The sequence below is a fragment of the Aotus nancymaae genome, unplaced genomic scaffold (genome assembly GCF_030222135.1).
Source record: "Aotus nancymaae isolate 86718 unplaced genomic scaffold, 86718_ANA_hifiasm-v0.15.2.pri h1tg000040l, whole genome shotgun sequence".
NCBI classification, from domain to species: domain Eukaryota; kingdom Metazoa; phylum Chordata; class Mammalia; order Primates; family Aotidae; genus Aotus; species Aotus nancymaae.
In genome coordinates this window covers 76556904-76584515 of record NW_026988454.1, presented here as the reverse complement: position 1 = coordinate 76584515, position 27612 = coordinate 76556904, and the positions used below count along the sequence as shown (strand labels likewise).

Below are 27612 nucleotides of genomic sequence, written 5' to 3'. Positions count from 1 at the left end.
GATAATGTAAGTGAAGTGCTCACATTAAGGGGTTGACTTCTGACAAGTCAAGGTCTATAGAAAAGTTTCTGCTACAGCAGACATTATGGTAATGCAACACAGAAGTACTTAATAGAACAATTAAAAATCATCCAGTACACCATTACTGCAATAGGACTCAATTCCTTTAAAGATATGCTTTCCTTGGAAGAGATTCCATTCAGAATATTAGGGAAAAAACATCAGTAGCCTTTGGGGAGAACATAATCAGGTGGGAGGTGGAAGCGATGGTGGATCATTAATGGGAGATTCAGTAGGACTCAAAGCTCAGGTTCATTATATTTCTCAGAACTAAGAATAGCTTCTGAATGAGTACTCACAATTCTCCACAGACCTATTTCTCCTAAGGAGCTCCCCCTTTCTCCCTTTCCAATTTTAATGTAAGAAAAAGAATAGAATACAGACAGACATGGGTAGGTAAGCAGGAACAAAGGAACTTCTACAGAATGGAAGAGAATCTAAGCTAGTTCCATTTTAGATGCTGTTAAATCCCTTTGACCAGGATTCAATTTAGAACAACTCGAAAGATATAGTTTGATAGCATGCTACATCAAAAGGGCAGGAAAAAGAAAGAAGTCACATGTGTAATGTTGTGGCAAACAACAAAACGTGATTTCCCAGTGGATGTCATGGATGAAAAGAACATATAAGATATAAGGCACATGCTACCATAAAAGTAAACAGAATACAAAAGGGAGAGATTTTAGTGAGTTTATTTAGGAAGAGACTCTCACTTCCCACATAGCTCAGAGTCCCTGACTTTTGTAGGACTTTAGTGAATAAAGCAAATCTATAAGCACAGCCTTTCTATGCTGAGGATGATACAGAACACAAACACATTTTACACTATGCCTTTTACACTTAGATATTATTTTAGAATCATCAACTAAAAGCATTTTTAAGGTGCATAAAATAGAAGTATCTTATTGTTAACCAAAGTTTCTCCTGTCCACATTCAAACCTGGTTTTCAAAGTATGTTGGCTTTACTACTTTATGATTGGATGAATAAAATAAGACTGTAACTATGGCTACAAAATAAATTACGATACCCTAATCCCAAAAGAGTATTATTTTGGAAAGAATAAAAGTAAAATCCAAGATATTATTATCGTCACTGCAATCTACTTGTGACCCTGTTTCAGAAAGGCTGCTAAAAACCTGCCATTTAGAAGCCTTGTGGAGATGTTTTTCAGAATCCTATGTATTCTCTCTGTTAACTGATAATCAGAGATACTTCTCAGGTTTATTTCATGAAGGACACATACTTAAAAGTATGACACATACTTAAGAAACAATGGATATTGTTTCAGAATCTCTATCCATTCAGGAGAAGACACTTGGTTTCTAGTTAAGAAGTGACTGTGACTAATTCCAGAGCACTTGGTATTGGCTTTTTCAAGAGCATTTGAAGTCAAACTGGAAAATGGTGATTAGCACATCTGCAATGATCTAGATGATGGTAGGAGATGATCCAGAGTGGTAAGAGACAGATAAACCCAAAAAGGGTGGCCTCGCTTTGCTGCAGAGGGATAAAAGAAAATAGAAGAAATGAAAAAAATGGTTTTTCTCTACAAGTCCCACTCTAGGAATTACCTTTGTTCTTAACTGAGTTTTTTCACAAAATGAAACGTTATGCACCAGAGTACAATCTGTTTCCCTTAGGGATGGAAGGTGATGAGGGGAAACCAGTGATCGGTGAGATTTAAAGACATGTAAAGGAAGGGTGGAAAAGAAGTGCATTATGTTACTGAGAGAATGAGGATTAAATATTCATAATGCATGTGAGATTCTCAAAAAATGAGGTAAAACAAGGGCGAGCTTTTATCGAACACCTAATATCACCTGGCTGTGAATAAAAGAAAAAGAATCACATTGACCAGTTCATACAAATCAATTAACACTTATTCTCTTATGGTCCATTGTAACCCATACCCCAAGCAGACATGATGTTCTTTTACGTGTACACATTTGTAATTTTCTGTAAACTAATCAGCGAAGGAGAATACAAATAGGCAGGTATAATGGAAACCAGTGAATTCCATCCCTGAAGCTAGCTGCACTGTAGTATCTTCTGCATGGTGCCAACAGTCCCCACTTCCCTCTGCTCGTTCCAACACAATGCCTTCAGGTCTAAGTAATGTAATTTACTAGAGTGGAATTCCCTTGGTACCCTGTGCAGTACTTGGTGACAGTATCATTTATACTCCATCGTGTTGTGGCCTGACACTGATCCATCAGCCTTCCTCCCTCATTGACGGGAGAGCGTGCAATTTCACCTTCCTCTGTGCCCTTCTCTGGTGTGCATGTACACATTCACTCCACTCAGCCCTAATTACAAACCTTGGTTAAAATACTCTCATTAGATTTATATTTCTCACCCCAAATGTCAATCTTATTGAAAATTCCTGTTTTCCAGAGGATTCATCCATTAGCAATAAACTTTAAAGCATTCTGTGACTGAGTACATTAAATCAGCAATGCGGACATGCACTTAAAATACATCATTAGAGAAAATCTCCATTGCAAATATTTTACACTATTCAACCAAAGGAATAATGAACCCCGCCTGGCCAGTACCCTCAAACTGCACATGAAAGATAAGTTAAAACCGGCAGTTTTGCAGAAAGAAGGACACGGTGTATCCACAGGATGCATTTCAGAATCTGTCATTCCTTATGAAGGTGTGGGAGGGAATCACAGCCAGAGTCTAATTTATCACCTTCTCTCACCTATGATTTTTACAGAAGCTTTAGTCTATGGCAAAGGGCAAGAAGGATGGCAAAGATAATGGGGAATATATGTGTGTGTGGAGGGAACAGAAGCTGTATCTGCAATGCCACGAACTTTGAAAGTCACCTAGAATGATTTGCTCACCCTAAAAAGCATTCTTCTATTTTGTTAACAGAGAAAAGTGGAGAAAGCAGCATTGTCTGGAGACACTGGAGGAAGCAGGGTATCATTTTCATACAAGACAGATTTCCCTGGCAGAGTTGACCTGAGAAATGTCTTTATTCCAGACTGACGGCTCCTAACACAAAAACCAAAAATCTGATGAGGCTACTAATACATAAGTTATAAGTCACAAGTTGTACCTGGGACAGAGATGGTAGGACAGACTAAGAAAAGGAAACTTTGAAGAGAATTAAAAAAAATCCAGCAAAATGCGACAGTTGAGAAAATTAAGCCACCACTGTTTTATATGTGTCCCATATTCTAATTCCTTAGCATATAGGTCTAATTAATCAATTCTTGCCAAATCTCAGATGAGGCAAAGTTAAGGTACAGTCATAACTTCTCTTTAACTTTGATAAATGAAGAAACAGCATTCTAGGAAAGTCTTGGAGGAGGCTGAAGGGAGACTATGATTTGAACTCTTCGCATCTAATCCTGAAGGCTAACAAAAAAGTTATATTCACAATTATGACTCTATATTGTGAAATATACAATATACTTTATAATACAAAACTTTGGTGGGTGGAAAAGGACTCTAGAAGGACAGATATACATTGTATTTAACAGAAAATAATTTGCAGAGAATAATAAATAAAAATAAAAGCAACAGCAATTGTTTTCTGCCTGTCTGTATCTGGTCAATCTGTAAGACTGATCAGTAACCAGAATTATAACAGATGCAGTATTTTCTGTGGGGAATTAAATTGCTCCTGAAGATTTGCCCATTTCCACCTGAAATATTTAAAGTCTTACTTGATTACAACATTAGCACTCTCTTTCATAATGTACACCAGCAGGTACTACAATTAACATGCACAGATGTTAGAACTGAAAATCCATGGTTAAACAAAAAACATAGGGAGAAGGTAAAAATTACTGAATATGCTCAACACAGCACTAATCTTAAAAGGAAAGAGGCTTACATTGTGCTAACTTAAGGGCAAAATAAAAAAAAATCTCCCAGATGGCATTAGTTACCTAAGAAGAACCAAACCACCCTGTAAATACCTGTATTCTTCTGAAACATTGAACCAGAGGTGGATCTTTTGTCCATTTAATTACAAAATTTTATTGCAAGAATAGAGGAGAACTCCCAAATGCTCTAAAATTCTCCAAAACATCTTATGATGCAACTGCACAAATGACAATAACTCCAACATCACCTTGTGGAGTGCTGGCTTTATGCTTTATGTACGTCATTTCGCTGAATCCTCACAACCACCCTCTCATTCAGGTAGGCAGTACTATTTCTGTTCCCATTTTACAATAAAGACACCCAGGCCTAGGAGAGGTCAGGTCAACAGATCAAGGTCAACAAGTAGCTACGCTAAGATTTGATCCGGAGCCTTTTTTTTCTCCCAAAGCTCTCAACTCATGGTAACCACTGTGCCACATTGTCTGCCACAGTTGGAGATGCCACAGAGGAATGTGATTTGCAGTCTTCATTTTTCAGGGTCTTCTGGAATGACTGCCCTCCGGACTCATCCATTTCACAAAGTGCATTAAACTGAAAGGCTCAGAGCACTCGCAGACATTCTCATTCTTTGGAAATGCCACAGCCACTCAATCAGTGGAACGGGACAGCACCATCGCTGGGATCACGAAGGTACAAATTTCCCTGTGAATGCTGGCGCCGCCTCTCTTTGGTGTTTCATCTAGCCACAAACAGACACATTATCACTTACTGTGGTTGCAGTCGACTCAGCAGCCAGATATGCAGGGGAGTTTTTACTTGGTTAACTGTCCCTCCAACATCTCTGTCTACAGAAGGTACTACAGGGCAGGGGTGTGCTCATCCTTGTCCCTTCTCCCTCCTTGGTCTAAACACACAAAAAGTTTTCCAGTCTCTAAGGCAATACCATTAAGGTATCCTTGCCTTGCTGTGCTATCAGTTTACAAGAATGAACTTTCTAAAAAGCAGCCGAGAAGATGGATGTTGCAAAACCGCATTTCAAATAAGGCAATGCCTTTTAAAAAAGATTCAAGGGTTTCAGGCTTCTTTCTTCCTTCCATCAACACAATTTGTTTATGTATGAGGTGGATCTTTCTTCCCTTAGAAGGGAAAAGTGCTGATAAACTCTCATGTGTAGACAAACAACACAAAAACTTGGTTGCCTTTTGCTATTTAAACAGAGACAAATTATTTCCCAATATACCACTTACCAGACAGATGCAAAGATGTGGGCAAACCAGTCATCAGAATTAACAGAGTGATTTTGCTTGCACTACATATTCTGATTTGTATGACTCTTATTTTTAGCCAGGCACAAAGGGCAATAAATGGAAAATCTTATTCTAACCGCTACTTTTTCTGGGCCACCCACACTGCCCCACCTACCACACAACTTCACAAATGTAAAAAACCCAGCCCAGGGTTCGTCCTAACACAAGGGATGCAAAGTGGCTAAAATGTGTGACATTTTTTCCAGTTAGTGTTTGTACTTTCATTTTTTTTTTCTGTCTCAGGACTTTCAGGGAAAACAGTGTTGACTTACCAATGGGCATTTTCAAAGTCTCTAAGTTGGTATGTCATTCAGTGTACAGACAGCGTGATCTGCAAGGCACAGGCAACACCCTGCCGTGAACCACATCTCAGCGAATCTCCCGCAAAGAAATGTACCCAAAAACTTTCCTGCAAGTTCAGAAAGATGATCCACACCTTCCACATTTTGTTTTGAAACGATGGTATTTTAAAAGTTCTTCAAATTAACAAAAGTGGTATCAGAAACATAAACATTTCTAAAACAGAGCAAGCTGTGAGGAGTGATTTTGACAAACTTAAGTCAATGGCACTTGTCTTGTATCTGCTTTTAGTCTGCAGTGGAACCACACTTACCAAGGCACAGTATCCCCTTGCTACCCCTTTCCTTCTGCACATTTTTCCTTTCTATATGCCTTAACCACACTTTCCCACCTGATAGGCTGAGGCTTATCAAGCATTAATTCACACATGGATATCACTGCAGATTGTAGCATCTGATATTTAGAAATAACCATCTTGATGACAAATAATAAAAACAAAATTGATGAAGAGGATGTTTACTAGGGGCAGAGAGAAGACAGAGACGAGTCTATTTTTGATTGCCATCTTTTCAGACATTTAATAAAAAAATTTTTAGAGTCTCAGGATACCAATTAAAACGCTTGTTCCTCTGAGCCCTCTGCAAACCACATCAGCAAACATATGCAGGTAGCAATTACTATTTAAAAGTCTAGTTCAACAAAATCATCAAATCATTAGGAAACAAAAGGAGTCAACTCTGAGAAAGGCATCTTTACCTGTGTGCCTGCTCATTATCCAGAAACTAGAGGAAATGTTCTGTCATCGTCTGGTAGTTAGCACATGCCCTGCAGAGCTAACACCGTCTTCAGTTGATGCGCGGTACTTGAACAGCTCTGATGAGATGTCTCAGAAAATCTTTTTTGGGTGATAGTCCACTATCGTCAGAACTTCTGACTTGTGTTGTAAAAACACAGGCAATTAAGTATTACACAAAGTGGGTCATACGCCACTGAGACAACCACACCGCCCCCAAATCAGACTCCAAATGACTGTGCTGTGACAAGGTAGGAGGGGTCTGAACGCAGCGAAAGCAAAACTTTTATGTGGTGAGGAGCATTTTAGTTTTCACTGGTTTAGGTTAGAGAAAGTTAATCTCAATGTCAACTACAAAGCTAACTAACTTTTAGCGTGTTCTTGAGTGTGTATGATAAATACTGAATGTTTATGTAATGGGAAACTCAGATCCAATGTCATAAACAGTCTGAGGGACAGTCTCAGGCTTAAATGACATGCCCATCACTAAACAAGTGAGCACTGTGACTCAGTGAAGGAGGGCGGCCAAATTGAAACTAAAGATAACCAAATTCTCATTATCCACATTAGCATCTCCTTCTCCAAGGGAGGATCAAAGTACTGTATGCCACTTCCCCACACCTGTACCCAACCGGGGCATTCAACACAATCGTGGCTGCTACCCAAGCACCCTTCAACTGCTGCAGGAAGGTCAAATGTAGTTACCTGAATTGAGCACATTCATTCATCTGTCACTGAAGAGCCACAGAAATATCAATTCAATACACACTGAGTCCCTATTAGACGCAAGGACACAGAGGACAAAATCACTGCTTTCAAGGAACTTAAGAGTCCTGTACAGGGGATGATCAGACCTAGATATAACCAATGTCAAAGACAGGCTTTTTCTTTTTAAACGAACAAAATCTCTTCCAGCAGCTGCTTACTAAATACTTCCTATTCTACTGACATGAGGTTTGTGGATGACAATTCTATAACATTTCTCAGATGAATCCTTTAACAATTCCTTAAATTTTACCTTGGTTTTCTTTCAGTGCTCAAAGCCTTTCCTAACCTTGACCAAGTGTTAGGATTCGTCCTAATCCAAAGGCCTAGTACTCTCCAAATTCAAAGCACAGAGATGTCAGCACACCTCAAGGAGCTATAAAATCACAACACAGAAATCTGAAGAGATGCATCTTTGAAGGGGGATAAAGAATGCAAAGTTAAAGGAAAACTCTGTTCGCAGCACAAGAAGGCATATATTTGAATGAAATTTTGTGACCAAAATTATAAAATCAGAATTTGATTGGAGTCCACATTGTTTGGATTGTGATTGGGGAATGGGAGGATCTAGCTAACTCAACCTTCCCCATTTCTGGCAAACTGCCTTACAGTACAGTGATTACTAATTTTTAAATCATTAGAACAATCAGTTGACCTAATACCAAAACCATTTTGTACATAACTCCAGAGGCCCACTAAGATCTTGCAGGGCTACTCAGTATCATTTTGATTGACAGAAGGTAGAAATGAAAACACTGGCTGATAGGAATTTCCACCTGATAAAGATACTGGTGAGTCCACACAGGTGTCTGTTCTTATAAGAGCTGATTAACATAATCAGAAGGGAGAAAAATAAGCAACAAGGAGATTACTGTCCTATAAGATGAAATTTAAAGCCATCATTCCTAAGTGCCACCAGTTTGTAGGATGTAATCAGTCCAGAGTACTGCTTATAAATTTGGAATTAGTTAATCAGTTGAAAAAAGTCTGGAAAAATACACAAAACTGTGAGTTAACAGGTAGGTTATACTGGGCAGTCAGATTATAGGTAATTTATCTCTACCTTTATTCAGTTTTCTGTTATTTTATAAATTATGCAGAATAAATGTATCACTTTGATATAAGGAAAGCTAACAAAGCTACTTCTGTTTAGATAAAAGGAAGCAATTACTTTCTGATTCTGGTTCTGTCTAGAAATTAAGAACATTTCATCAATAAATTTCTGACACTTCCTGTTAAGAAATCAAGGAACCAGCATACTAATCTGAATGACAAATAAGGCAAGAACACAGGAAAAATCTGCTAGAAACAACAGATTATAGCTACTAGTTAAGCACTGCAAGGACTCTATCTAAAAACCTTGCTATCCTGCAAAACTTGGTAAACACTGTTCTGGGGCAGAAGAGCAGAAGTGCTTTTCCTCCTCATGACACACAGTCTGTGCACCTTTCAGCTGCCACAAGGCTGCAGGCGCCACACGTTTACAATATCTATCTAATGGGACATCCTTGGAAAAACATGCTGCAATGCCTTGGGTTAAATCAGAGCTCAGAGAGAGGCGTCATTTCACTAGTGACAGGTGCATCCAAAAAAGGGCACACAAACCATTTCTTAAAATTCAACAGATAGGAAACTATTAAACCATTTATGCTACAAGTGATGTCACTGAGTAGGCAGCTTTATAATAAAACATAGATTAGTTTATTTGGAGACTCACGACTCACAGGGAATTACCATTTGAAATTTCTGATTTATATATTAATGTATATAACCATGCTGGCAACATCACTCCTCTCTGTACCATTAGCAGAGAATGAAAATTAATTTCGATGATCTCTTGAGCGAACATAACCTGAATCTGAAATGGAATGCTACAAATAATCATATCATAGGTTCTTTTTTAAAAAAAGAAACAGAATTGAAAAAAAAAAAAAAAAGAAACAATTGGCTTCAAAAGTATGCCGTTGGTTCCCAATGACTATAGGAGCTAAAGACACAGGTTCATAAATCATATATTAGTTTTAAAACAAGTAATAGCAAAACTTTCAGGCTGCTTAACATAAAACAGAACATTTAACAATTAACCTCTGTCACTGGAAAGGTGGTAAAAGCCAAAACTTGCACAGTTTCTCAAGAAGAATAAAAATGAATGGAATATTGTTCTAGTTTTAGTCAACATTTTCAGATTATTATTAAAGCATGGAAATAGGTACACCAAAACCTCAGTTGATTAGACTATTTGAGGACAAGATTGTTTTTATTATTTTGATTTTCTGGTAACTTGACAATTAGAAAATGCTTTTTGTTGAAGGTTTTCCAAAGCAGTTTCTTTTCCTCTTTATAAAATATCTAACTATTCTCAATGATTCAGCAGGTCAGTGTTATCAGCTACAAGTATCCTCCAGGGTTTACACCCCACCTTGACTCAAAACCAAAGCTATCTTGTTTTCTTCATCACTGAAAAAGGGAAGTGTGGTGTGTGCGGTAGGGTTGGGTGTGTGGGAGGGATGGGGAGGGGGCGGGGAAGTACAAAGAAGGTTAGCTAATTCAGGGTTCTGACTAGTTGGGATCCAGGTAGCAAAGCCATCAGTAAACACAAAATTAATGTCTGGAACCACGCACATCTGATTCCTGGGAATGATGAGACAGGGAGACAAGGAGATCCTGCTAGGGTTGTCTTTGGTCTTCTTTATCTTATGTCATTTTGTCTAGGTGGCTGCTGGTTTGATGCTCTTCTCTGGGGAAAATCTGTATCAGTGTGTCTATCAAAAATTATCGTCCGTGAACTCATGGGGTGGAATTTATTTTGATTATTTTCCATATCCATGCCCTTTCAACTCGAGCTTAGGGTGGATGTCAAAAATTGAATAAGCTCTTGCTTTCCTCTCCCTTAGACTTGCTGACCTGAATTTTCTTTTCTACAAAAACCTTTAATTCCAGTGTTTTTTTTTTTTTTTTTTTTTTTTTTGGTATCTCAGCAGCTCCCCATGGCAACTGACTCAGAAACCTCTTTTCCTTTGCCCTGTTTCCCAACACCTAAGTGAAAAGCATGAGGATTTTCTTTCTAAGCCGGTTTGGAAAGTCTGGCATGAGAATGAGTGGACTAATTTATATATATCGTACTTTAACAAATTCATTTTACCTCTTTTCAGTTACACCTTTTCCTTAAGCCAAATTACATATAATGGTTCTGCTATGGGGCCTCTGTAATAGACTATATATATAAACTGGTATCTTAAGGAGAAAGTAGGATAATTTAGGACAGCAGTTTCTGAGCTTTTTGAAACCATGGATCCTTATATACAGCTCTACAAGAACTCTAATTGCTGGTCAGCCCTAGGGTAAGGGCATAAAGGTAGTGAAGAAGACCTAATAAAGTATGGCTACTGGGCCTTATAAAACTGTTGATTGTTCTTCAAGGCCAAATTTCTAGACATGTAGAATAAAAGACAAAAGCCAAAAACCGTAGGGCACAATGGACTAACCTAGTGAATTCCATCCTGTGTGTTCTTCACAGGCCTATGGGTCACTCACTAATCTGTCTGTGACTTATGGGTACAATAATACCCATAAGTATAGAGATTTGGTGATAGGGTGATAAATCCTGCTTCACTTGGAGAATGTAAAACAGGCATCATAATAATCATAGGCCTTAGCGGGAGAACGACCCTCTGTGGATTTCCTCTCAAAGCTTTCATTTTCTACCGTGCTTGAATCTATGGCAAGTGTGCTCACCTCTGCTGATTAAGACCCTTCAGGAGCCATAGTCAAGCACATAGCTCCAGGACTCTCCCCATACCAGTGCTCTGTGCGTGGACTGGTTTACGAACACCCATCTGGAGGAACTGGAGCAGCCCCACTGCTGGAGCGTGGGTAGCTCACGCTTTCCTTCTCCCCAGTGAAACAGGTCTTCTATATGTGTAAATGGCATTTTGGTAGAGACCACAGTTGTTTAAGGCAAATTCCCTTGATGGCCTCTGACAATTGTGTCCTTACTCTGATAGGAAACTCCTTCCTGGGACTGAAACACACTTCAGTGGATCCTTTACCTTTGCTGTCTTCTAAAGGCTGCCCAAAGGGTAACGGGGATGAGGGAGGTGTGAGGGACATAATGATCTGTTCTTCCTGCACCCTCACAAACTGCAGCATCCCTATCAGGCACTAGCTAGTGATTCTGCACAGCATTCTTAGAAGGAAAGTTTTAAAAAATTATAGTTAAAACATATACAACATAAAATTTACCATTGTACCCATTTTTAAGTGTGCATTTCAGTGGCATCAAATACAGTCACATTGTTGTGCAACCATCATTATCATTCATCTCCAGAACTCTCCAATCTTTCCAAACTGATACTTAATATCCACTGAACAACAACTTTCAATTTTTCCATTTTCCTATTTCCTGGCAGCCACCATTCTACCTTCTGACTCTGTAAATCTGACAGTTCTGGGTACCTCATATAAAAGGATATTCAATATTTGCCTTTTTGTGTTTAGTTTATTTCACTTAGCATCTTCAGGGTTCCTCCACATGGTAGCATGTGTCAGAATTTCATATCTTTTTAAAGGTTGAATAATATTCCATTGTATGTATTAATATATACCACATTTTGTTCATCCATTCATCTGTTGATGGACACCTTGGCTGCTTCCACTTCTGGCTACTGTGAAATATGCTGCTATGAACATGGGTGTACATACAACTATCTGCTCAAATCCCTACTTTCACTTCTTTTGGTATATACCCAGATGTGGAATTTGCTGGATCACTTGATAATCCTGTTTAATTTTTTTTTTTTTTTGAGGAATTGCCATACTGTTTAGTATTTAATTTTTTTAATCAATAAACTTTATTTTAAAGAGCAATTTTAGGTTCACAGTAACATTGAGCAGAAAGTACACAAGTTTCCCACATGCCCCCTTGTCCCCCCTGCCCCACAGATTCAGTTTTATAGATACCCTACTCACTCGGTGACTGAATGCTCTGTCCAAAGATATGGGGAGTGATCCAGGCAGGTCCTGCAAGATCCAGCAGGAGCCTGAAGCCCTGATTCACTTAAGGAGTCCCAACAGCTTCTTTCCTACCTGACCTGTAGACAGGAAACTGACTGACAGCAAAGGCTATCCCACAGGAACCCTGGATGTGTAAATGCAGAGATCCACAGAGTGGCAGAGCAGGAGAGGGCACTAAGGGGCATTTGATACAATCTCCTCCTTTCACTTTATAGCAAAGATGTCTCATAAACTGATCACCTTCCTTCCAAGAATGCTGTGCAGAATAATTAGTGCTTGCTGGAAATAGTATATTTTTGAGGCTGGAGTAATAACAATTACATCACTCACAACTCTGTCAGCCCTAATCTCAGCCTCATTACCCTTTGGGCTTCCCCCAGAAGGCACCCCTGGGTTAATTCCATTATAGATCTTTTAATACTTACTGCTTTTTGTCTTATTTTTCTGATATTGTGGGTTTTATTTTAAACACTTTAACATAGACCTACTGTGCATTTAAGTCTATCTCCAGGATTTTTGACTCTATTAATGTTGAAGCAATACATTTGTTCTTTCATTACATATTTGCTTGGCAATTGCTTTATTAACAGTGATTATTCTCAATTCCAGAGAGTTATAAAAAGAGAACTGTAAATCCTAAGTGTTACTTTGAACGATAACATTTACCATATCCAAGTAAAATGATATAAATCGCAGTGCTTATCCACAGATTTAAAATGCCCAGAAATTTCTCAAATGTTTCCTGGACAGTATCACTCATACTATTTTTACACTCACCTTGACTCAATGAAACAAAAGAAAAAATGCTGTTTAAAATTCCTACAATCAAAGCTCAGAAATATACAATGCATATATCCTTCACAGGCACACAGGTACATTGGTATGTAGGCTGACATGTGTCCAAGTGTGCATTTGTTTACTCAAACTCTTCTACTTTTTTCGATTAACATGGAATAAATTGTTCTTGTTCTTAGCAGTTAGGCAACGGGCCTGTTTGAAAGCTAACACCACGACATAATGATTTGCAAAATCTGTCAGTCTTGAGAACTTAAACAATTTCACAAAACCTGGACTTGCTGGCTTAGGTTATTCACTGGAGGTATGCTTCCCTTCCCACGTGTATTTTGTTTTTTTAATTTTAACTTCTGTGGGTACACAGTAAGTAGGTGTATATATTTGTGGGGTACATGAGATGTTCTGATAGAGGCACGAAATATGAAAGGAGCACATTATGGAGAATGGGGTATCCATCCCCTCAAGCATGTACCCTTTGAGTTACAATCTCATTACACTCTTTCATTCTTTTTATTTTTGTAACTATTAACCATCCCACCTCCATGCCCTGCCTCCAACCCCCACTACCCTTCCCGGCCTATGGTCGCTATCCTTCTACTCTTTATGTCCAGGAGTTCAACTGTTTTGATTTTTAGATCCCACAAGTAAGTGAGAACATGTGATGTTTGTCTTTCTGCCCCACAAGTTTTATAAATCAAGTCACATTTAAGTGTGTGAGGGGAGGGATAATGCTATGGTGACTCACTCTGAAAGGGAACAATGTATTTCCCAGCCCAGGGGAAAAAAGATTTTCTCTTCTGAGTCTGTCTAAAAGCATGATCAGCACACCTGCAAAAGTACTGTAGCTGTTGTTTTAGCCTAATAACAGCATTATTAGTCACACTTGTTGAAAACCAGGGGCAAAGAATGACTGGTACTAGCAGCCCGGGAGTAAAGCTGGCATGGAATAATGGCACCTACTGGGCTGGACTTCCAAATGTGAAGGTGCTAAGTGAACCTTAAAACTCTTTTCTGAGACACAAGTCAATGTATTAAGCAAAGCATTAAATTCCTTAATTTAACGATATTTATTACTCAAGTATATACAGTTTTCTACCATTTTCATCCTTTCAGGCACATGAGTTAAAGCAGTGATTCTCAAATTGGGGTCCCTGGACCAGCTGCATCAGCATCACTTGGAAACTTGTTAGAAAAGCAAATTCCTAGCCTGCACCAGCTCTACTGAATCAGAAATCTGGGCATGAGGCCCAGCAAGCTGTACTTTAACAAGCCCTTCAGGTGATTCTGATTCAAGCTGAAATTTAAGAGCCACTGAGTTAAGGAACCAACAATATACAGATTCCAACCCTTGCTCCTTTGCTCAATGATAACTCTACAGTTCCTTTGTTAAAAGTAATTCATGTGTGCTTGGGCTATTTGTTGTTATCACTTAAGAAAATATTTATCATTATTTAGTTAAGGAAAAGAAACTTTAGTCAAAACTTACATGTAATTTTTCCAGGTCCTGTGCTGGCTTCGAGTCTTAGGATGCAGGGAACTGGGCGAAGGGAGAGATGAGAAGCCTCTGGTAATCCATTCAGACATGGACCCCAAAGCTTTGTGGGGCAACCTTGTGACAGGTCAGTGAGTGTCCACCTAATTGGGCAGAAAAAGTTGTCCATTAGCAGACTAAAGTGTGCATGTGAATGTTTCCTTCCTCTTCCCTCCTGCTATCTTGCCATACCCACTTCTGCTTGTTATGACCTCACACAACTGTCTGTGCCTCTGGCTGTGGGCCTCTTGACCAATCCTCATGAACAGAATATGATACCATAGCCCGTGGTATGAATACCTGGGCTCTGCCTGGTGGAAGCCCTATTCCTTGAGGTATCTTCTTTAGGTGAGCAGCCCTCACTAGGGGCTCTCCTGAATCCAAATGCAGCCTGGGAGACAGGTCCACGTCCAGTGATGTCACTTTCTCTATTTCATCTCATGTTTTCTGTCAGCAAATGAGAACACCTTGGTTTAAAAGACACATGTGGCCATTGTAAATAGTAGAGATTCACGAAGCAAATGATTAATTTAGGGATTCTGACTGAAATGAGATGATTCTCTGATGCCTCAAATGTGTTTAGTTTTAAAATTAGTATTTATTTTTCCAGGTAACTTAATACATGCTTACTGTAGAACATTTGAAACATATGGAAAAAATAAAGGAAAAAAATAAAGATCAATGGTAACCTTGACACCGATAAATCACTAATGATGTTTCGTTGTATGGATCTGAAACTCCTTCACTGAAACTCTTGGGGCCAGATATGTTTCAGAATTCAGAATTTTTTGGATTTTGGAGAGTATTATGATGCAGCTACCATTTATTACATTATTATCTTGTGATGGTATGGAGCAGCACCCCATAATATTAAATATTAAATATTTCTGCACAAAAATAGATGCTTATTCTTATTAAGTGGGGCTAAAACAGAGCTTCATATTAGTTCAGGCCAAGTTTTCCTACCAAAGAAGTTACTAAAAACAAAACAAAACAAAACCCCCTTTGATTTCTGAAAACTTTTGGATTTAGAATTGGAGATTTGGAGATAAGGGATTATGGACCAATATTCTTTTCAGATATGTATTTTTTCATTCAATTCTGCAATAAAATTTGAGTTATATAAATATGAGCACTTCCCCAAGTTATTAAAATTATTCAAAACATACTTTTTAATGTTCATGTGTATTATGCCCCATAGAAATACATTTTATGTATTTATTTCTGTCATTTTTGGAATTGCAGACTTTTTCTTTGTTATTGTAAGTAACACTTTAAGGGGCGTATTTGAATATCAGATTGCCTAAATTTCTGAACATTTTCTTATGCAGTTTCCTAGAAAAGGAATTATTGCATGAAAGGGCATAAACTTTGAGGGCCTTGACTTTCTAGAAAGGTTGCACCAATTTATATTCTTTCCAGTAGCATGAATCCCTGGTTAATTTAATTACCAACCTTATCATAGACAGAAAAAATACACTTGGTCCTCACGCAACTTAACAAAATTCTAATCAATGATGATCAAATGTAAGAGATTTTATTTTTTTTTCCTTACACAGAAGACAGTAAACCACGTGCTATTTTTCACATAACAAGAGACATATGGAGTTAATGTAAGTTTACCATCAAATGACCCTTACTAGGCCAGACTGAGTTAAATGTAGACAGTGGGGGAGCTGCGACTTGTCCATGGGGTCTTCACATGGAAAAGCATGTGAGAGAGTTCAGAAATAATTCACATATCATCATGAGAAGAAAAACCACTGATTACTTGTGGGCTGCTAATTCAGCTTCTAGAGTAGTGAGGCCTTGTATTTCCCTTCCTTCTGGTATTTTTCTATTTCTTGGACATTCTTCTGTTCCTCAGCATGGCATCAGAAAGCACAAAAAGATGCAAAGACAAAATCCAATCAGACTAGCTAATAATAATGACTAACCCTCATGCATGCTTACAGTGTGTCCACTCCAATGCCAGGTCCTTGTGCATAGTATTATCTCATTTAACACCAAGTGCACTGGTATCAAAACTGGTGGCTGGCAAGTTTGAAAGTATGTGCTCATTCATTGGTCCTCCTTATTCCCCAATAAGTTTGTAGGAATTTGAGCTTCAGAATTTCAAAGATCTATCCAAGCCTAGGTCTCATTACTATGCTGACTCCAAGTCTAGCTATAAATCACAAGCTTGATCTTTCCACTCTTTTGTCAGTACCATCTATAACATTTAAATGAAGCAAAGAAAATCCGAGAAAATTCTAGACAATAGTAAAGCCTTTGAATGTCCTATATTGAGATGGGGAAGGCTACAGCTCTTTGAGCACAGTAGAGAGGTGTGAGATAAGGGTGTTATGGAACACAAAACAGGTTAGACATGGAGAAAGACATGAAGACATAGATAAAATAAACACTTGAAAAAAGAAACATACAAACACATTCTTCCCAAATGTGGCTATGAATTAGGAATGCTAAAGCAGGTCTTACAGTCCCAGGTTCCTTTATAGCTTTTTCTAATCTTTCTCTTTCCCCTTTTATGTATATTTAACCTTACAGGATAATTGGTATCGAGAATGCCATGATTTTCATATGCTAATAAAAGCAAATTGAAGTGATCTTTGTTATATTCAATGAAATAACCTCACTCTTTCACTTATGTATAAACTCAATTTCTGCATCCACTAATAGTGTAAGATGGCTATGGTTTGAGAAACAGGGGGTGCAAAAAATTTCAATCTTATTTTGGGAGTGAATTAAATTGATCTTTCCTAACAATCTTATCTAAAAATCAGGATTGTTTCTGTCAAAATGATCAGAAGACCAAAGAGAAGTAGACCATTTCCTTCCCTGTGACTTTACTTCATAATTTAAGCATCATTTTCCTGATAATTTGGTGTCAAAGTGGGTACAATATCTTATAAATGGTTTTTCTTTGCCACATTCAGGTATATGACTAAGTTTTTAAGCATGCCAGAACTACAGGGTGTCAAAAGTAAAATGATAATAGAAGAAATAACTCCTCAAAGGGTACCCTGTGTTTCTTCCAAAGGGCCTAATTACTTCAGGGGAAATACAAAAAACAAACCACCATTAATAACACAAATGATTTTACCAGACTCTCCTTGGATACTCAAACTATACAACTATCATGTAAAGCTAATTACAAATTTGGGTTCTCTCATTTTAAAAATATACTTTGAAGCAACCCACTTCTGTTTCAATGCTGAACCAAAGTCTGTGCAATTGGCACACTGTCAAAGTAAATATATATATATATACACACATACACACACACATACACACACATATCACTTGCACTTGAACAAAGTTATTACTTTCAATGTTACTAAATCCTGAACGGAAAAACACCACAAGTTAAAAGCTAGTAATACCACATGGTATATTATCTTACATTTACAAAAGAGTTTATAGTTTTCCAAGCCCAAGTGACATAGACTTTCCCACTCACAGTAGCTTTGTCATGCTGGGCACCCCACTCACTGCCTTGGAGCCTACTACCTCTCACAAGTTCTTGTGGGGATCACATGAGAATGTATACAGAGTGCTTTTTTTGCAAATTATAAGACATACATAAAATATTAGGCATCTTTTTTTTTTTTTTAAAGAAACAACTTTGTGAGACATAAATATATTAATCGACATTTCATTGTCCGGGAAAAGAATACAAGAAGACATAACAAAAAAAGCACCAAGTTAGAAGATCTGAGTTTTATTTCTAAATTGGCTACAAACTAGCTGCCTGACTCTCTGAGACTTGATTTCTTCAGTAAAATGAAGGGGTTGGATGAAATGACTTTAAGGTCTTCTTGAAGCCAATGGATCTGTGATGTAGGAAGTGGCCATGGTAGTGATGGGAGTGCCTGAGGAAGTAATCCCTCCTGGAGGCCAAGGAACCATGAAGCCAAAGGTAGCATCCATCAATCTGAGGCCTGCAGTCCTGGTGCAGAGTCCTTGAGCATCCATCAACTCCCAGAGATGAGACAGACATTAACTAACTCATTTTGCTGGACTGTGGGGAGGTTGGGGGAATCCTAAAGGCATGGCCAAGGCCTCTTGGGCACTGGAAGGAAGTACCAGAGAAGCTTAAACCAGCAGTTCTTTATTAACTGGTACAGATACTTTACAACTTTAACAACTGGTATAGCCAAATAAGTGTATAGCACCTGTCAGTCTTGCTAACAGTTTTACTGTTGTTTGTCAATCTCAAAGAGACAGCCACCACTGAGGGCCAACCACCTTGCTTGGTTAAGTTCCTACAGCATGGGGGGAGATGTGTAAGAAGGCTATTTTTGGTATTATGAGTGCACATCAGGGTCACATGGGAATTTTACTTTAAAAAGACACTAACTTAGGCCTCTACTAATGCTATTCTACTAGCACTATCTAACACAGCTTTCTGTGATGATGGAAATATTCAATATCTCTGCCATCCAACATGGCAGCTACTTGCCACATGAGGATACTGAGCATTTGAAATGTACCTAGTGAGAATGAGGAATTGAATTTTTAACTTTAATCAATTTAAATCAATTTAAATTTAAATAGCCACATATCATTAGTGGTTATCTGACTGGACAGTACAGCCCTAGGTGGCTTCACATACTAGTTTTCTTGGACCTATTTCAGACCCCAGAAGCCCTCAGGATAATATCCAATATAGTCCTTCAACAGGTATTCACTGCCCTTCTCCTACGTCCTGGGCAATGTTTAGGTGTCTCAAAACAATGGTGAATAAGAGTAGCATGGACACCTCCTGAGTTGTGGCATTTTGTGGCTAGACTGATTTCCGAAGACCTCACAAAATCTTGAAGTGGCTCACCAGACTGCTCTTAGGAAAAGGTGGGTGAGGAGATATGGTAATGCTACACTAAGCATGAAAGCACTGCTTTTTCATTTCTTCATATTTACTGTTAGAGAAGTCGGGGGAAAGTTTAAAAAGAGGTATCTGAGTGGTTACTATTCATTCCCTTACAAGTAAAGTAACATATCCCAGATATGGGAAATTATCTGTAAGTAATTACCTCTTGCATAATCTTAAACTTACTTAAAAAGAAAAGTCAGGGGAACCTGCATTCTTAAGCTAAGTAAATGGTATTCAATTACAGCTACAGCCATACAAAAAGTACAAGTGGGTCTCCAGCTGCAAACAGTGGGCAAGGGAACATTTATTCCAATTAGTTGTGAAATGATTAGGTTTTGTAGAAGGTACTTCTTGTATAAGTAAGGCTGATTGCATTCTTTATTCCAACTTAACTCTTAGGTAAGATTTTCTTAGTGGCTTTAATAGGATTTGATGAGCAAAGCCCCATTTGCCTTTCCCCAGGAAACTACAGGTGAAAGTATTTTTATTCACATTACAAATCTAATACCAACAATGTAAAGAAACACAAAAGTGGTTTAATGATCTGATTTCCAATATTGCTCCCAATGTCCTACTGTTGTCAATTCTCTCCTATCCTAATCACCTCTTCCTACCTTATTGGGATCTGGAGTGATACAAAAGACACAAAACATGGTATTCAGAACTGGTTTACACTCTTATTTGAACCTGAATCCGGGTTTGCCTAAACTACAAGGACAGGACACAGCATGTTAGGATACAGAGTTTTTAAGCTAATTCTCGCCATTGTACTAATATTATCACCTGAGGTGAAAAATCTACCAAATAAAACAACCTGATTTTGCTCAGCATTCCAATGGGATCATGTTCAGCATCCCAATGGTAATGACACCAGTCAGCCAATCTTTCGAGCTTCACAATGCCACTTCTGGTTCCCCTGGCCAAAGTCAGACTATTGATTTTTAGGGCTAATAAGTGATTCTTCCACAACCACACACACACACACACACACACAAATTACTTTTGCCTCTGGATTGAGCAGAAAATTTACTACAATGTCAGAAAACAAAATGAGACTTCAAAACTTAGTTCCAAAAACACCAATTGCATTTAGAGACCATTATCTTCTTTTTAAAAAGGCCAAATCTCAAATGTTCAGCTAGTTCTAGGCTATATAAAAATATTGCTGAAAATCTGATGACAGCTTTGGTAACAAACATGTTGAGAGTGGCCCTGAAATCCTTATTTATATTCAGAAACACTAAATGGAGTAGTCACACACCATTTTGTGGCTGAAGGTGTTAAAAAAGAAAAGGGTTAATTGATCTTAATTTTTTGGAAATTTAGAGATGAAGTTTTTATTCTTATTTTTAAAAAACTCTTATCTTTCAAACAATTTAAACGGACAGTTGTATAAGGCAGAACCCCTTTGAACCAAAGATCTCGTGGGCTTTTGTGTTTTGTTTACTGGCACGGACAGGTGATAAAATAAAATGTGCTTTTTTTGCTGCAACAGAGAAAGAAGGGGAAAGGGAGATGCAGTTATTTCAGACAGGATGGAGAAAATTAATTGAGATTAAACAGCTCTGAAAGTTTCCACTTCAACATTTCAGGTTCTGGGACCACGTTATTCTAGTTGAAGAACCACAGCTAGAAAATGTACTTATTTGACATTCAAGGTGTTTAAGGTCCCAAATACAGCAAAAAGGTAATCAGATTTTCTATTTAAAAAGGATGGTGCAAGCAAAACTACTTGCCATGAATGAGCCAGAAAAAAGTGAGAAAGAAATGTGTTGAAAATACATAATTTGAAATAATTCTTGGATTTATGCAGATTTTATACATAAAAATTGGAATACTAGCCTGTATGAATACATTGTCACCACCATCATCATCTCTACCACCACCACCACCACCATCATCATCATCATCTCTACCACCACCATCATTTCTACCACAACCATCACCACCACCACCACCACCACCACCATTTCTACCACCACCATTTCTACCACCACCACCAGCACCACCACCACCATCATCGTTTCCATTTACTGAAAATATCTATTTGCTACGAACTGTGCTAGAAATTTTACAGGTATTAGCCTATCTGGTACATGAGAGAACCCTGGCTCAGAGAGGCAAAGTGCTTTGCTTACGGTCACACTGCTGGAGACGGGACAACATGCGATCTGAATCCAAGCCAGCCTGTCAAGGCTACCTCCTTTCCTGTACAATACTGCCTTCCTCTACAAAGTGGGGAGACTACATCCTTCTGAGAAGGAAACATGACCACTTTCCCATGTGCTACCAGTAAAACATGAAAGTAAAGTGATAAGCCTGCAGGTCCTACAGCAATTTAACTATTCGTATAAAGAGTTGATTAGCTTTCAGGGCTAAAATGGTTACAGTTCATGAAGTGTAATTTCTCACTGGTTATACTTCAGTGTCATTTCTGTCCCTTGATTATGCAAAGCCCTTGCCTGGCCTTGCCATTTGCTTATCTCTCTGCCTAGAATTCCCTCCGCCAACCCTTAGCCATGCTGGTTACTTCTCCTTTACTAGGTCTAGTTCAAATATGTCACTTCTGCAGGGACACTGTCCTTAACATGCTCTGTCCTCTCCCAAACAGCTAAGCATCATCTTGCTTGTTTCCATCAAGGGATAATCAAAATCCACATGTTTATTTACTGTATAATTACCTGTCTTCTCTCTAGGTCCACGTAAGATCCACAGTGGCAGGAGCCTAGCTTCTCTTGCTCACTACTGATACCCGATACTTGGAAAAGTGCCTGGCACAAACTTGATGAACGAATGGATACACTAATACATAAATGAAGACCAAGTGTTTGCAGAGTGCAGTGACAGGTACACAGAGGGACCAGTGGAGACACATTGCCTTGGGGATCTGCTTACCTTCATCGGCCGTCAAGTCCTAGGGCAGAGTTCATCTGCTCCCACCTCAAACCCTGCCTGGAGACTGAGTATACATCTGTCCTTGGCCCTCCTCTCCTGCTGCACCTCCTGACATAGCCTTCTCTTCCCCAACAGAGGCTCTTCCTCACATGATAAACTCAGCTTTTCTCCCTGGATCTAATCTCTAAGTAGATTCCCACCACCATCCACCCTGTATAAAAATCAATCGTGCTTACTCCTCCTGTGGTCACATACCCTTCAGAGAAATCTGGGTCCATGGCCCTGGGTTCCACCATACCCATAACCATGTGGCACTGCCAGGGCCAACTCCAGGCTTGCTGCATCCCTAACCCAGCCTGATATCCAGCATACCAGGCTCTTTCCCGGCCTTCTGTCCTGAGCCACCTCAATTCTTTCTCCCATCTGCCCTCTCTTCCCATGTCCAAGCTCACGGATGACTCTTGGCAGGCTGGGGAAGAGATAAAATGTGGAGCAGAGGAGAGAGAGAATCAGAAGCAGCAGAAGCTGCTGTGTGTCCACATGGGAAGCCCGGGGAGTACATCTGTCCATGGGAATTTTCATAGTGTTCTGTAGATTTTTTTTTTTTAATAGTGACTTTGAACTATGGGTTAGGAGAGCTGAAAGGGACCCTGGAGATCATTGAGTTCCACTGTTTCACTATACTGTTGAAAAACCAGTGTGTGAGTAACGAATGGAGGAAGAAAAAGGCAACATTTATCGAGGGCTTAACATTTGCTTCAGGATACAGGGTGCCAGGTCCCATAGTCAGTGAGCGGCAGAGTGGGGGACCATGCAGTGCTTAAATGAGTACTTCTATCTCATACACACTTTGCCCTATGACTTACATATTCATATATCTTGTGGGAAAGGGCTTGGAATTTACCACATAAACATACTTGGAATTCTTGCCTCAAAGGGTAAGTGGGTTTTCCTTCTGTATTAGCTGATATACTTTTTAAAAAATTGTGGTAAAATACCTGAAACATAAAACTTACATTTTAATCATTTTTAAGTGTACAGTTCAGTGGCATAAAGTACATTTGTTTTGTTGTACTTCCTTCACTACTATCCATCCAATACATTTTTAAAGTATTTTCTAAAACCGTAAATCCAAAATAAGAGTGAAAGCAGCAAAAAAGAAGTAGAAAGAGAAAGACAGGTAGAAAATAAACGTTTGGGCATGCATTCCAGCTGACGACACCTTTCATATAAATTAGGTTCTCTGTGACATATTCATTATTTTCCTAGTCATGAAATGGGAAATATGAGATGCCAGCCACCAGGTGAAAAGGTAGCTTTTGTTGTTTCTCTAGATTCTATACTAGTTGTATCTGCTTATAAAAATGTTATACAACCCAGTATATCACAGCCTTCCACGCCTCCTCCATAAAAGGACAAGTAAAATAGTATTTCTTGGAAAGACAGGCATTTACCAATGCACTGCATCTAGATGGAGCTGTCTCCGTCATTCTAGTCTGTTTCTAAACAGGATTTTAAAGTCTTGGCAGAGAGCACAAAGAATGTCCCTTAGCTATTTAGCATTTAGTTCAGCTCCACAATATATTTAGCAAGATTTCTTTTCTCCCCATGCTTCCCTTCTTGGTTTAATGACCTCAAATGTACCAACATCCTGTCTTACCTAATCCCCTAACAAGTCCTGTCAAATGCCAGGACAGAATCAGACAGCACTGCAGGCGGTGAGATCATTCACTAAGAATTCATTTTTATTCCAAAAATTAGGAGTGCCAGACCATTTAACACAATCTATCACACAGCCAGAAAATTAGCCTAGCGCTTTAAGAGAAACATTTAAATAACTTTTAAATATCTTCTTCCTGACACAGATCCTTTAAAAACCTGAAGACTCTCCCCCCAGAACAAGATGCATAGACACAAAACATTTCCACAACAGCAAGAGTTCAAGGACTCTTTGGAGTCGATGTAGGTCCCCTATGAATCCATATACCACAGGTTAAAATCTCCTGTAAAAGAACTCCAAGATTTCACTTTGTCCACAAGCCCCTATACTGGATCCTGATCCACAGAATATCTGGGGTAACTTCTTCTGGTGTTACTTTTGTCTCTGGATGAGAAACGATTTGTTTCAGCTTTAGGAGCACCCTGACGTGGCTTCTGGTCAAACTGACTGTCAACATAGCTAGGCCTCTCCTCAAGTCAGCTGGCTACTCTGAAGACATTCATTCCTCTTACCAGTCCCTGATCTGCTGGCTCTACACCAGTGTTCCTAGGCTTTGCTCTTTAATTTGCCATCTTGGATCTTGTGGTCCCTTCTGTCTTCCTGTCACTTTCCTTCTTGGTCCCTGTGGCACTTAAAAAAAAAATTAAACCTGTTTTGTTTTCTTTATCATAAAGCAACAGCCTCCTCTTTGCACTTAATTCCTTTGTTTTAACTCCAAAAACATCCTTCAGCCTTCAAACCTTCGTTCTTGGGAAGACTTTGCCTGCCTCTCCAAGTAGCAGGTCCTGCCACTCTGTGTTCAGTCTGGGACAGGGTTTCTTCTCCAGGAGGAGTGTGGGGCCGTGAATTGGGAATAAGCCCAAAGTCAGACAGACCCAGGTCTAATCCCAACACAGTAGCTGACTTTGGCCAAGAAATTTGAACAAAGGCTCAGTTTCCTGATATGAACAAATAAGGATGATAAAGCCAACATATGGTTTTATTTTTTTAGACAAAGTCTTGCTCTGTCACCCAGGGTGGGGTACAGTGGCGTGATGATAGCCCACTGCATCCTCGTCTAGGCTCAAGTGGTCCTCCTGCCCCTCCTGAGTAACTGGGACTACAGGTGTGTGCCCCTAAAGCTAGCTACCTTTTTTGGTTTGTTTTTGTTTTTTAAGGAAGACTAAGCTGATATGTTCACAACTTCTGAGACACAGAAGGTATCTAGTAAATGGTGGTTATCATTTCATTCCATTCTAACTCTTCATGTATGGGATTCAGTATACATTCTACATTTTAGAAGCAACTCCTGCTGCTTTCTATTATGTGGCCAAGACCACTTATGTTTGGAGTCTTAGACATTTTTTAACAGGTTTATTGAGATATAGTTAGTATATCATAAAATTCATACCTTTAAAGTATACAATTCAGTGGTTTTTAGTATATTCACAGAGTTGTGCGACCATCACCACTATCTAATATCAGAACATTTCCATCATCCCAAAAAGAAACCCTACACCCACCGCAGTTACTCTTCATATCCTCTTCTCCTCAACCCCGGGCAACCAAAAATCTACTTTCTGTCTCTATGGGTTTTCCTAGTCTACACATTTCGTATAAATGGAATCACATATTATGAGGTCTTTTGTGTCTGGCTTCTTTCACTTACCATATTTTTGGGGTTCACTCTAGATGTAGCAAGTGTCAATACTTCATTCCTTTTTATGGCTGCATAATTATCAATTGTATTCATATACCACTTTCTGTTTATCCATTTATCAGTTGATGAATATTTGGATTGTTTCCACTTTTTAGCTATTATGATTAATGCTGCTAAGAACACTTTTGTATGGTTAGACATATTTGGACATATGTTTTCAATTTACTTGGATATATACCTGTGAGTGAAATCGATGGGTGGGATGTTAGTTTTATGTGTCAACTTGGCTAGGCCACCATACCAAGACATTTGGTCAAACATGTTTGGATGTTGTTACAAAGATATTTTTTAGATGAGATTAACATTTACATCAGAAGTCTCTGAATAAAGCAGATTACTCTCCAGACTATAGGTGGGCCTCATCCAATCAGTTGAAGGCCTTAAGAAAAAGGCCGGCCTCTCCTGAGAAGAAGGAATTCTGACAGCAGACTCTCTTTGGACTCGAACTGCAATATCAGCTCTACTCTGAGTCTACAGCCTGCTGGCCTATCCTTCAAACTATGAACTTGCCAGTCTCCTCAATCATATATTGGTTCTATTCTCTGAAGAACCCTAACAATATACTGGGACAAATGGTAACTCTATAGTTAACATTTTGAGAAACTGCTAAACTGTTTTCCAAAATGACTGTGGCAGGACAATCCCATCAGCAATGTATAAGGGTTCCAATTTCTCTACATCCTCACCAAAATTTATTACTGTCTTTTAGAGTTTAACCATCCTAGCAGGGGTAAAGCAGTAACTCATTATAATTTTGATTTGCATTTCCCTAATGACTAATGATGCTGAACATCTCTGCATTCACTTATTGACCATTTGTATATCTTTTTCTGAGAAATGCCTATTTTAATTGTCCATTACTTGTCTGGGTTGTCTTTCGAGTGTTGAGTTGTAAGAATTCTCTATTTATTCTGGATACAAATCCTTTGTCAGATACATGATTTGTAAGTATTTTCCCCCATCTGTGGACCATCTTTTCACTTTCTTAATAGTTTCCTTTAAGGATGATGTTTTTAATTTTATGAAGTCCAATTTATCTATTTTTTCTTTCGTCTTTTGTGCTTGTGGTGTTATATCTAAGAATCCACTGCCTAATGCAGGGTCACAAAAATGTATCTCCATATTTTCTTCTAGGAGTTTTAGAATTTTTGCTTATATTTATTTTTCTGATCCATTTTGAGTTAATTTTTGTATATGGTGCAAGGCAGAAGTCCAATTTCATTCTTTTGTGTGTGAATATCCAGTTGTCCTGGCACTATGTGTTGAAAAGACTATTCTTTCCTCATCAAATTGTTCTGGAACCCTTGTTGAAAACTTTAAGCATAAGTTTGAGAGTTTATTTCTGAACTTTGAATTCTATTCCATTGCCTATCCTATCACTACACTGTATCCAAGACTACATTGTCATATAGTATGTTTTGAAGAAAGGAAGTGTGACTCTTCCAGTTTTGTTCTTATTTTGCAAGATTGTTTGAACTATTCTGGGTCCCTTGCATTTCCATATAAATTTTAAAATCAGCTTGTCAATTTCTGCAAAAATGCTGCAATTTGATAGGGATTGTGTTGACTATATAGATTGGTTTGGATAATTTTGTCATCTTAACAAGTCTTCTGATCTATGAACATTGGATATATTTCCAATTATTTACATTTCCTTAATTTCTTTCTATAGTGTTCTGTAGTTTTTAGTGTTCAAATCTTGCACTTCTTTTCTTAAATTTATTCCTGAATATTTAATTATTTTCGATGCTATGTAAATGGGATTGTTTTTGTAATTTCATTTTTCTTGCTAGTATGCAGAAATTGATTTTTGTACATTGAACTTTCATCCTGCAAAATTAATGATCTTGTTTATTATTCATTCTAATAGTTTTTGTGTGTGTGATTTATTTTTTCTTTTAATGAATTGCAGCAAGTATTTTTAAGTATTCGGAATCACAGGAAGATCCTGGCACATAAACCCAGGACTTAAATTTTACTATAAATATAAAGAGCTCATGCTATTATTTGTCC

At 38.5% G+C, this 27612-nt stretch overlaps 1 protein-coding gene across 5 annotated transcripts in view; it reads right to left on the bottom strand.

Moving 5' to 3' along the window:
- The window catches only part of BACH2 (BTB domain and CNC homolog 2), a 355000-nt gene that overhangs the window by 142642 nt on the left and 184746 nt on the right, over positions 1–27612 (bottom strand). For 4 of the 5 annotated variants that reach the window (XM_012444191.2, XM_012444196.2, XM_012444203.3 and 1 more), the window contains exon 3: positions 14368–14516. The gene's annotated coding sequence lies outside the window, so the exon portion shown is untranslated. The other variant, XM_012444195.2, reaches the window with a different exon arrangement.